The 12,596-nt window shown below is 43.6% G+C and overlaps 1 protein-coding gene across 2 annotated transcripts in view; it reads right to left on the reverse strand.

Moving 5' to 3' along the window:
- The window catches only part of ENOX1 (ecto-NOX disulfide-thiol exchanger 1), a 376,506-nt gene extending 366,138 nt beyond the window's left edge, over positions 1 to 10,368 (reverse strand). The window contains exon 1 of one of the 2 annotated variants that reach the window (XM_075139390.1): positions 10,299 to 10,368. The gene's annotated coding sequence lies outside the window, so the exon portion shown is untranslated. The remainder of the gene's footprint in view (positions 1 to 10,298) is intronic. The other variant, XM_075139385.1, reaches the window with a different exon arrangement.
- Between the last annotated feature and the right edge of the window lie 2,228 nt (positions 10,369 to 12,596).

A 12,596-nucleotide genomic window follows, 5' to 3' on the forward strand; every position in this document is an offset into this window, starting at 1 on the left:
ATCATCATTAGTTGCCTTCCTAAGATTACCAATTCTCTGTGGAGTATCTGTATAAAAGTTTTTTACAAAAGTCGCGTTCAATTTCAGTTTAAGAAAACTTGCATTATTGAGGACCACAGAGTAGAGGCAAAAATAAAGATAAGATCTTCCTCAGAGGATGTCCAAGAGTGACTGAAGGAAGGGAGCATAAATACTCTTTTTTTCCAGCCAACTCCTAATTACACAGATGGTTCTTTCTCACCAAGATGAACTCAGCATCAGGACAAACCTACTTCAGAAGTTCTCATTTCAGTTTGTTTCTGCCACTAGTACGCTTGCTCCTCAGGCACTTACAGAACACCTCCTTGTCGTACAGTCTTCCCATGGCATCCCTTAGAGACATGGCTGAGAGCGTTACAAAGGTCTGCATTTTTCCTTGCATGGATGCTTATAGCCACTCTGAACACCTCTCATATTCACTTGCATTAATAGAAGTGCTGTTTATTTTAGGTTTGGATTTTTAGGTCTGCATTTCCCTTTTCCTTCATCCATTTAACAGTGAACTAGTGAATTTAAATGTCTTCAAAAGGACAGTACACACAGGCTTACATTTCACCCTAAACTGCTCATTTTATGTTATGCCGACAGCAATGTTAGCACGAAAGGAAGTTTCTCACCAAGTTTGAAGTCTTCATTTTCCCAGTGTTTAAGACAGGAGTGGCTATTGCTCTTTGTCTCCCTGATAAGACAAACCGATTCCTCTAGAACAAAATGACGTTGAAGAGCCACTGAAACAACTAGAACAGTGACTTCAGCGATCATCACAGCTATATTTCAGTGATGACAGGGTTGTCAAAGTATCTCATCTTCAGGATTATCAAATTCAATCTTCTGCTTTCAATTCAATATTCAGTTTCATCTGGCAGTCTGTCTGACATTGAAGAACCAAAAGAAATGGATTTTCTGCATGATTTCAAGATGACCACTAGTCTGTTCTGTCTAGCTACTTGTGCAACATTTATACTTTAGGTATAGAAGAATTGTTTGATTACAGTGGATGATTGACTTCACACTACTCCCTTTATTCTTGGGCAAGATGAGCCTGAAAATTATTACTTTTATCATTCCTATTTTATTTGTAGTATATAGTACCGAACAGAATCAACTTTGTTGTTATGGAAAAGGTAAACCTAGGTGTGAGACTGGCAAGCTGGCCTTATACAAAGCTGCCCTGTCAGATGTGCTGCCTACTTCCAGATTTGAACAAATTAAGCCTGCTCTGACCATGCAGTTCTCCATTCTCTTTCCTCTCATCACTATCCATGGAGAGTGGATTACATTATGCAGCTACTCTGTTCTTTCATTATCAGCGAGCCTGCTCTTTCCTTTTCCCCAGAGACTTTATGCAGTTACATAATCTCCCTTAATATTTTTCCAAGAAACTTAACAAGAAATTCCAATTTTTCAGCCTCTTTTACTTAAAAAATGTTAATAGTTTCCTTCCCAGGCTGAAATTACAGCCACCTTCTATTTTGCAAAGAAAACAATACAAACTATACATTGCATATGTTCTGCAAAATGATACAGAAGTTAAACAAACACATCATGAAAAATAAAACTGCAAAACCCAACTAATGACATACACACTGCACCTGGTTTCACATGTTTTTCTGTAATGGTGTTAACCTTACAGAATTGACAAGAAACTGAATAGCTAAGTAGATTGGCAACAGTACACCGGGGCTTTCACCTGGAGTGTATCAGCTCAAATTTAGCCCAGCTCCCTCTAGGAACTGAAAACACGTGCTCTCTCACAGACTGTAAAATGATAATGGCTATCTGGTTTATACTAAATGGAAGATTACATTGCAGAAAGAAAGTCATCAGCATGAACAGTATTTCCTCTTACTATTAAAACACAAATAACCTTGAACCAAAAAACTGGCCAAGGGTGCCTTCATTTGCTAAAATGAAATTAACCTAAGAGATGCTCATTTTAGGCCAGCTAATGGAAAGGCAACATAAAGAAGATTCTAAATCAAACTTACTTTTCAGGACCTTTAAGTCTCCAGCTTTTACATGTAACAGCCTGTTACTAACACCTCCGTTTATGCTCTGCGTGAAGACAGTGGAAGCCAGATGTACGCATGCAGAGGAGGCATGAGGATGCATGAATAGACCACCCATTTACAGCTAGTAAATCTGCACAGAGTGCTTGTTCACATCCAGGTGCCCTTACCTGCCAGCAGAGGACCATAAACACACACTTTTTTGGTGCATCTATAAACATACTACCCTGGGCTGTGATCTCAGCAGATTTCACTGCTAAGCAAGAGTCACACCTCTCAGGAAAACTCTCAATAAACTAAGTGGATCACTTATTCAGTAAACGCAACTCCTTCTTCTGAGTCAGTGTTGAAGTAATGCCAACATCCATCATAAGTCATCAGAAGAGATTAATCCATGGATCTTTGCCACCAAAATACAGGCCTCTACCACTGCAGAATGAGAGGGAACTGCTTCACTTGGTAGAAAATAGCAAGCTCTTATTCTATATGCAGAGGAATCACTGAATTAGGATATAACACAATTTCACAGAATGTCAGACCAGCAAAATATTAGGAAGCAATCTGCTACTTTCAGATGAAACAAACTTATTTGTCATCGCTGAAATACTTTATATAAGGGCACAAGTACCAGTGCCCATTCTAAGAGCTTGCTGTCATTCTGGTTATTGCATTCCACCTCCCTAAATTCACCCCACCCTTTATCAGCTACTTCTATTTCATTTCTTCTTTGCTTCCCTGACAAAGGCAAATGCTTCCTAACAGGTATGGGTAAGTATAAACAGATTGTAAAAAATACTGTTAAACCCTCACTGTATTCTACCCCAGGGAGAGCTGTTATGTGCTGAAGCATTTTTACACTGTGTGTAGGGCACAGACCCTTGAAAATCTACATAAAGCCAACCTGTCATACCAAAATAGTTGTATGTTATCCACTCTGGCCATGGAGGAACTGTTCCTCATCATGTATTGATGAGATCTAGTAAACCAAACCCCACATCTTAAATGTTAACACTATGTTAAAAGTACCTGTATAAAAATGCTTTAAAGCCTCATTTAACTTAACTCTAAAAATAAAGATCTATTACAGAAACAAATTGTAATTAAGATTGTTGTTGACCTAGCTTCTCCCTGCAAAGGTGACAGAATAATAATCTTACATTTAGTATCTTTCAGTCTAAAGGACTGCATCCAACAAGTCTGATCTTAGATACACAGAAGAGCGTTATTAACATACACAAGTAATCCTAAGTAAACCAATCTACCCAATGTCATTACCAGCAACTACCAAGCTTGATCCACTCAATTGTATGGGTTCTTTTTATCTACTTTATCCATCCATCAACAATTTATCCACTCATCAAAAAAACTGTCCATCTAACATCAGCAATGCATTGGCAACAACTTCAGTCTTAATTGTTATGTTCTGCCTAAAAAAACCTTCCTCCAGCTTCATTCAACCTCTTCTCAGACCTCCGTCACTAACATTATCAACCAACCCCCAGAGACAAACACCAGCAAGGGCTGAACTGGCTTACCTGTCAGAGGATTTGTTTCTAAGCAGTCATCTGGGGTGTATTGGGAGTGTACTGCTTTTTAATAGACAGACGAACTTTTTCCATCTTATTCTGCACACAGAAGACCTAAACCTAGCTTCCACAACTTCAAAACACCCCTATCTTGCACCATCAAGTACTTAAACTAAAGGTCAGTCTCACCAACCAGCTCTACCCCAGATCAGCTTTCCCTTGTGTGGGTACTCCTGCAAGATCGCTGTTTTAATCATTATCACACAAGGAAGGGTTATTCTGAATCACTTGTTTTTACCTTATGGTTACCAAAATAGGCCTTGTTGAAACAGTTGGCTGTCAGGTATCCACAAAGCATGGCAGAGGGAAATCCACCTCTTCCTCTGCAATTGGCATAGCTGTTGGAAAACATTCCCTGATGATAACAGTCTGCACAATGATTTTTTTTTTTGAATACTTGCTTTGAGTAAAATTAATTGCAAGAAAGCAGTGTAATAACATCATTCCAGGCAAGGGTTCCTCAAGAAAACTGCCACTACACCTCGAACCTGCATCCCCTGGCTTACCTGTCTCCCAGTCTGAATAGATGAGGCAGCAATGCACCTTGGGAAAGATCATCCATATGTCTCTCCTCCTCTCTCAGCCTCTTCCAGAAAACACACCACTGATGGCAGTAGTCATCAGGACTTGCACTGTACACAGACTAGCCAGATCACAGGAGACAGCTGTTCCGAGCCCAGGGCATCTGATGGGGCGGAACAGGAAGGAAGCAGTAGTACCTACTATCCATTGTTGCTACCTGATGGCAGTAAGCTTCCTTAGATGATCAAACAAAATGCTGCAGAAACTGCCAACAAACAAGAAGCTGTCACCTCTGTGCCCTCTACACCATGCCGGGATGCTTATTGTTTTCAAAACAAATGAATAAATCAGAGCTGTTTACTAAAAAATCTACTGTAGCCGATCCTTGCACATCCACCATCCCAGCATTGACTCAGCCTAAGCCCATATGATGACCCTGTTCCGAGTCATGCATTTAAAAAAGCATAAAGCCCAACTGTCTTGGCACTGGAAGCTGCTTGGCGAAAGTATGAATGCTCCAGTTTGAGAAAAATCAAGTCAAGGATGGTTGGCCCAGTATCTGACCTAGTTTCTCTTGTAACATTCAGCTAAAACAAGAACGAAACAGAGATATGAAAAAGGGCTGTTAGATCTTGTACTCCATCTCCTTGAAAATGCAGAATTGCCTCCTCCAGTACATTTGCTAGTGACGTGCCTACTCTTATTTTAAACTTCTGAAGAGGGATGGGAGGGATCTCACTACACCTGGACCAATATAGGCTCCAATGCATTTTTCTGTCATTAAGTTTTTCCCCAGAATTCATCTTAAACTTTTATTTCCTCAGTTTCTCCATTTATTCCTAGGTATTCTCCCACATGATGCACCAAAAAAAATCAGATTCTTTTGACTACCATACATTTCAAATATCAACATGTAGTTAACCTATCTTCTCATATTCAGTGCCAGCCTAGAAATATGTCTATTTTTTAATATTTCTCCTCATCTAGTTCCTCCAGACCCTCAAGTATTTTGTTGCTCTTCTCTAAGCTTCGTTCAAATTGTAAATATCTTCCTGTTGATACAATATTCAGAGTTTTCAGATGAGTTCACGGCAGATTCTTATAAAAAGGGAATCCCACCTCTTTGTTCATGGACGTGGTACCTTTTTCTTGTCAGCTCAACCACAAACCGTGCTGTTCTGTAATCAAGTCACACTGCAGACTCATGTACTATTTCCTGCTGGGTCTTAATTCTAGATCCCTTCCAGCATCGCTATTACCCATTGCCTTTTGCCCAAATTTGTTCCCTTCAGTCTACTATCCTGTAGGAATTCTCCTTCAGTTCTATTTACTCAAAAACAAAAGATGTTAGTTTCAAAGGTTATAGGTTTTGCTCAAGGGCCCTATTCAACAAAGCATTTAATTACGTGCCTAACTTTAACCATGTGCTTAAATCCAGTTGATCTCGGCAAACAGAGATGAGCTTAAGCATACTTTAAAAAAAAAAAAAAAGTTAGGCATGCAAGTCAGTGCTTTGCTGAACCAAATCCTCAGTTTCTGTAATCACTTGGATGGTTTATTTTCCATATTTGGCAAGAATTGACAGCTCAATGCTTTTATGTTACAGGATTTACAGGATTTAAAAAATGAAGCTTCAAGAGAGTCCAAAACTGACATCATGCTTTTGTTCCTTTCTTAAAATAAGAACAGGAAATAAATACCTAAGTAAATATGCAACAGTAATCATTAAGTCTATAGGATTTAATCATGCAGTAAGTAACTCTACATTCTCGTTACTGCAGTTCTCTCTTGAAAAAAAAAAAGCCCTGTAAAAAATTTGAAAAAGCACGTGTATCTCAGTAAGACATGCAGCACATTCCCCGTTAGCTCATTAGCCACTACCATCATTGCACAGTTAAACGGAGAGAACAAAGCTGTCTGCTTCTTAATTCATGTCTACCAAATGCCTTTAAATGCAATGGACTTAACTCACTGTTCCACAAAACATGGATTTTTAGGGGGGAGAAAGGGGAAGAAGGTACTAGTCTTTCATTTTGATCATGGGTTGACTATTTCCATGAGTCGCGAACCCACATGACAGCAGATGTAAGATTTTACATTCATCGCCAGCAATAAATGCAGTTGGCATAACGGGAATTTCGTGGAGAGTATTTAAAATCACTTCCAAATGTCTTCCATTGTTTACACACAGAATACTTCACGACCTTTCTCTCTCCCTTGTTTTTTTGTTTGTACTTTTTGTTTTCTTTGCCTTCCTTCATTCTGCTGCCTGGTAAACACAGGCAGAGGCTAAGTGGGGACTGCAATTAAGCAGCCATACCAAGCTTAATCTGCAGACTACCTAATTGTAAGATTTGAGGTTTGGGAGGAGTGCCATCTGAGAAAGAAACGGAGAAGAAAAATTGGAAAATGACTACTTCCTCTCAATCCATAAAGCCTTCCAAAATTCAATTAACATGTTCTAAACTAAACCATCCACACATGCTATGGCACTAAAATATGTAGTTTCAAATATAGACAAGAAAGTAGTTGCTCATTGATATTTATCAGAATTATAATATTCTCTGACCATTCCAATTCCACCTTTTTTACTGAAGTGTAACACTTTTGTACCTTGAGATGAACCAGAAAAATACCTATAGGCAATATAAATTGTACATGGCTGCATATTGGATCCGTTAAATAACGCTGTGAACCCCAAAGTCACTTAGAGAATGCCGTTCCCACACCTAGCACAAATATGTTGTTTAATAATGCATACATGATTAAGTTAGCTGTCTTCCCCACAGCAAATTTTTCTTGTGATTTTATAGTTTCCCAGATGGAAATAATACCTTCACTGTCGCAGATTCACTGGTGCAACCAATAGGAAAACTACCACTGTGTTTACTTACAGTGTGACCACTGTGAATACCGCTGGATAGTGAAGACTTGTAGGTAAAACTCTGTGAACAACTTTTTGCCACTTTCTCCTACAAAGGAAGGAAAGGTGGCAAAGAGGCAAAAGCATAGAAACTCCTCTGCTACATTGTACATACAACTACTCATCTATGCCTACTCACCTCCTTTCCCTACTGCAGTTCAGCATCTCCAGCAGCCGTCTAAGCGCTAACACCTGCTGGAAGGCTGAAACCCGATAGGCAGCAAGCACAGATACCAGGTTAGATCCACAGCTTGCACAAATGGATTTTTTCAGATAGATGGCAGTGCACAAAGTGCATCCGAGATTGGTCCAGGGTCGAGATGCCATTTCAATGCTCAGACACTTTAACTAAGGGAATTACTGCATTATCAAAAGCACTTTTAGAAAGATCATGGCTTAGGACCCGATCCTTCTGCACTGTGATAGCTCTAGCTCTTTTGAAGGGGTGAACTGGGTGCCAAGAACATAAACATGGCAAAGCAGCACTTAGGATTTTACTTCCCATCCCTGTGAGCGGCAAAGGATTTTTCTTTTAATACATTCTACCAAATGTAGTTTTAAAACACAAAGCTAAAGGATGACTAACAAGACAAAGTCCAAAACGATATTGCATACTGGATACAGAAGATGATAAATTTGATTTTCAAGGGTCTGTAATAGCATAGATTTAGAAATAGTCCAGCAATAAGAACAGGGTATTTCAAATCACTCTTATTGGCAAAAATTCTACAGCTACTACTTAATTTTGTGCCCTCTTCATTCTAACAGACATTGTTATCAAGCTAGGAGAGCAGAGTGAAATTTTAACCATTTAACTGCACTTACCCCAGTAAATCCCTTTCTCACAAAAGCAAAATATTAACAAAGCAGCTGAAACAAATAGGAGCAAATCTCACTGCACAATTAGTAGTTCTGTACCTACTACTTGGGGGTTTCGACATATAGCTATCATGATATGGAAGCATTCACCATCGTTTTGTTTTCGGTTCGCAGTAGGGAGTTGCTAGGAAACAAAATACTATTGTCTGATTTCATGATCTATTGCCTGGTTTGCCTGGCAATAGAGTCTTCTAAATCTATTACTGGATTATTTTATATTTTACAGAGGGATTAAGACTAACATTAAAACACATGCACACAGAAAGGAACAGTAAAAAATGCCTCAAAATTCAGGGGAAAGGAAGTATATAGTCCAGGTCGAGGAAGACAAACTATCCTGAGGAAAAATGAACTTAAGCAGTCTGGTGATATTTATACACGCACACACTCACACGTGTATCAGCGTTCCACGACTGTAGCTGTAGTTTTGCCGACTTGTCAAAGACTGTCTTGCTTCTGAGAATACAAAACGTTCTTACTACTGGAGAGCTACTGTACGCTGCAAGTTCTGTAAATACCACATGCTGCAGAGCGCCTGGTGTGGGTGAGCACACACGCTGGAGTCATTTTTGTTCTTGGAATTCAGCTCAGGGTTGTTTCGGTGCCTTAATTGCTTTATGTAATCATTTTTTTGCACATTCGGACAGATAGAAGAGTCGGAGAGAATTCCCTATTCTGCTCCTCCCCCTCCCCCCTTCAGTTGCAACATAAATAAATAAATAAACAGATAGATAGATAGATAAAAGCATCAGGAAAAGAGATCTAAAATTGAAAGCCACAATAGTAAATTTCACATATTTTTACAGTGGCAAGCATTTGTAAAGTGAGAGATTAAAAGTTTATTAAAAGCAAACAAATGTGGGTGCCTATCAAGGCATCCCCACAACACGATAGGAGACCTCAACAGCAAAAAACCAATCATACTTAAAAGCTGAGAGACAGATGAAGAGTTCGCCACAAAGCCATAGAGAAAAAGGTTTTAAATAAAACCTGCAGAGTAGTTATTGCTCTTTTATGTATATCTACAATTTCACACCATGCACAACATGCACTATTTCAAAGTCCTTTCAACTTATTTATTAATGTCTATGCATTTTATTACTCCATTTTAGATTTGAGAAAAAAATTAATGAGGTACATTGCAAAAGACATCAAAGCTTTTGGCACATTACAGCAGAACTTCCAGTGCTTAAAAAAAAAAGTAAAAACATGCAACATAGAAAATACACGATTCACAGGAAGGATCCGAGAGCTTCTTGTCTCTCCTGCCCGGAGATGGATTTATTCAGCCTCTAACCTTCCTTTCAGAAACCAGAAGCCCTCACCAAAAACACATTTAGAATTAAAGAACAAAAGAGTAAAATGCAGGAGAGCTTTTTCCATCCCAGACAACAGCAAGCTACTTCTAGCGATTAGATCAAAGCAACGAGAGATGTACACGACCCACAACCAATCCCACTCCTCGCCAGGGTAGGATACGGCTATTCCCCAGCTGGTAACCCACTACAATAACATCGTTAGTTACAAAACGGTCCCCAGCGGTTCCCCTGTCCCTCACCGGTCACACACCGAGATCTTGTCACCTACAGCTCCGCTGAAACCTGTTTTAAAGCACTCACTCACAGAGCGGGGAGAAAGAGGAGGAGAGGGATGGGACAGTCACCTCCTGAGCTATCATCAAAAACTGTTCTGCAAACTGCAGGGGGGCTGCTGCCGGGGTCCTCGCAGCCGCCTAACTCTCGGGTGGAGAGCGAGGTTTGCAAGCGGGAGGGACCCCGGGGTCCGACCCCGGCTGCCCAGAGTGCGCTGCCCGCCAACCCACGCCTGTGCCCCGGGGAAGGCTGCCCGGCGCGGCGGGGCTCTCCCCGGCGGGGGCAGCGGCGGGTGCGGGAGCCCCGTCCTCCCCGCCGCTGCAGCAGCAACTGCAATTAAAAAAAAAAAAAAAAAAAAAAAAAAAAAATCTAAATAAATAAATAAATGGCCCGCCAGCGGGAATGGGAAAATAAACCCCCCCCTAAGCACGCGGACCCCGAACACCAACGAAAACTGGGCGCCCAGGAGAGCAAACTTTCTGACTCACCGGGGAAAGCCAGTGCCCGCGGGGGCAGAGGCGGGGGCGGCGCACGGCCCCGCGGCGCCGAGCGAGCGGAGCCGGAGCCGGAGCCGGGCGAGGCGGGCGCCGCCGGCGGGGCTGCGGCGGGGCCGGGGCAGCGCGTCTCGCCCTGCTCCCGCCACCCTCTCCTCCCTCCCTGCCCGCCCCGTCCCTCCGCAGCGCCTCCCCGGCCTCCCCTGCCGGGAGCCGCCCGGGGCGGGCTGCCGCCGCGGGACCGCCGTACCTACCGGCTGCCGGTGCGGGGCCGCGGAGCAGCGGGAGCCGCCGCCGCCGCCCCCCTTCGGCGGCTGCCGGCTCCGGCGGCGCTGCAGCAGGCGGAGGACGCCCCGCGGCGGCGGGGAGCGCGGGGCCGGCGGCGCGGGGTGCTGGAGAGGCGGCGGCCGCCGATGCACAGGCAGCGCGGTGCCTCTGTCTGCGTGTGTGTGTGTGTGTGTGTGTGCGGGGAGGGATGCTGCAAGGGACCGAGGGAAAATTCTCCCCTCCTAGCAAAGCCGCCGACAAATGGCAAGGCAGGTGTGCAGGGGAGGCAAGGCTCCCGGAGGACGAGGAGGAGGAAGGGGGAGGAAGGGGGAGAGGGGCGGTGAGGAGGGCGGTGAGCGCACAGCCTGGCGGCGGGAGCAGCCGCGGGGCGTCACGGCGTCCCGGGGACAGCGGCCCTGCCGAGGAGGCGGCAGCAGGGCTGGGCACCCCACTCCCGCCCGGGTGCGGCCCCCGGGGCGGGCGCCGGCGGTGGGGGACGCCCTACAAGCCCTACAAGAGCATCCTGCCGCAAGTTTTCCCCGAGGCCTCCCCTCAAACACACCCGGCCGCTGTGTATAGCACCCTGTGCCGCTTTGGGAGCTACACCCCATCCGATGGGATTGGTGCTTCCTCTGGAAATCCTCCCGTGAGGAGCAGTTGCAAGCCTTACCTGCGGAGGCTCTCACCTCCCAGTTAGCTGGTGCCCAGTTGGCCAGCACCCCTCAGGGGAAACCCTTGCTACAGGGTCTAATTTTTTTGCTTATTCATCTCCCAGGCAGGAGACAACCCTCACGTGTGTCAAGAGCACCTGACCTCGCCTTTCCTCTGCGAAGTCGTGGGGCAGCCAAGGACAGCTCTTCCCAGGACAAGGCGCTGGGCCCAGAGGGTCCAGTGGCAACAAGTGCTTCCCCAAAGCCAAGCGCTGCTCCTAGAGATGCCGCCAAACACCTCGTCTGAGCAGGGAGTTAACGAAGGCTTTTGCGGCTGCATCTCGGCTCCCACAGAAGGTGCTCGCTAATCTGAACTCTTCCTGCTATTTGAATGGGAAAAGCCTGTTCTCCTGGCCTGAATTACCCTGCAGAGCTGCTGTAAGAGACGGTTGTGATTTAGTGCTGGAGAAAGCCTTTGTATGCCCATTTGTAATACGTTTCAGCACACTTCTAGGTGACGTTTAGTTGGTAAGTGAAAAGTGGCTGTGGCTGAAAGGTGGAAACTAACATCAGATATTAAATATTGCACGCAGCAGCTATGATTTCTAGTGGTAGGAAGAAAATCTGATAGAAAAATCTCCTGCCTCTCTTTTTCCACAGTACTTCTTTCACCAAAGCAGTACTGAATTACAACCACAGGTAGTGGGCTAATTATATATGCTCACCAGCGCATCGGTTTGGGTTTACCAGCAAGCACACATATGCGACGGAAGCAATTTCCACACCACTGGGCTCATCTGATTTAAACAATACTGGCTTGTGTTGCCTCTGTGTGTAGCTTTTTTCCCTTGGCTGGCAGGGTTAGTGTCACAGCCTCAGTTTGAGAAGTGACAACAAATAATACTGACACAAATTATAGAAGCAATACAAGGACACACATGCGGAGGACAAAACACGGAAATTAACGCACTGGTTTAGGTAAGTGTTAACTACCTCTGCTGAGGAGCAGGAGCCACGCTTGCCCCAGCTGTGCAGATGTGGATTACTTATTTCCTGGCTGGTTCTCGCTTTGCTTTTTAGTGGCAATACAGATAGCTGAATAAAGGAAAAGCTGCTGGAGGCATTTCTGTTAAATGTAGCCCTGATGAAAGTAAGACGTAATTATAACTTGGGAATCCTCTTCTATATTATTTACAGTAAAACACATCTTTTCAGTCTTTTAAAGCACAGGCCTTAAGCCTGTTCATTCTTAAGCAAGCACCTTTTAAAAAGCACACAGAAAACTTGCAGGGAAGTTCATGCACAACTCATACTTCACCTGTAGTGTAAATTAGCTTGCGAAATCAAGGACTAGTTAAAAAAAATCACACAAACTCCAGTGTCTGAATAGATTTCTTAAGTTTGTTGCCTTTATCTGCGTTAAATTTGCTGCTTCTTTCTTTTCTCTTTCTCCTAACGCTGCATGCAATTGTACTTAGAAACACACACACGCATACCCCCCAACACAGCACAGACAGTTTAAATACACTCCTCTTGACTGTTGCATAAGCCTTGGTTGATATAAAACAGCAGTAGAAGAAAATATCTCTGCCGATGTTGCTCTTGTTTAACATAAATGACTGAAGCGTGAAAACA

The sequence above is a fragment of the Calonectris borealis genome, chromosome 1 (assembly GCF_964195595.1).
Source record: "Calonectris borealis chromosome 1, bCalBor7.hap1.2, whole genome shotgun sequence".
Taxonomy (NCBI): domain Eukaryota; kingdom Metazoa; phylum Chordata; class Aves; order Procellariiformes; family Procellariidae; genus Calonectris; species Calonectris borealis.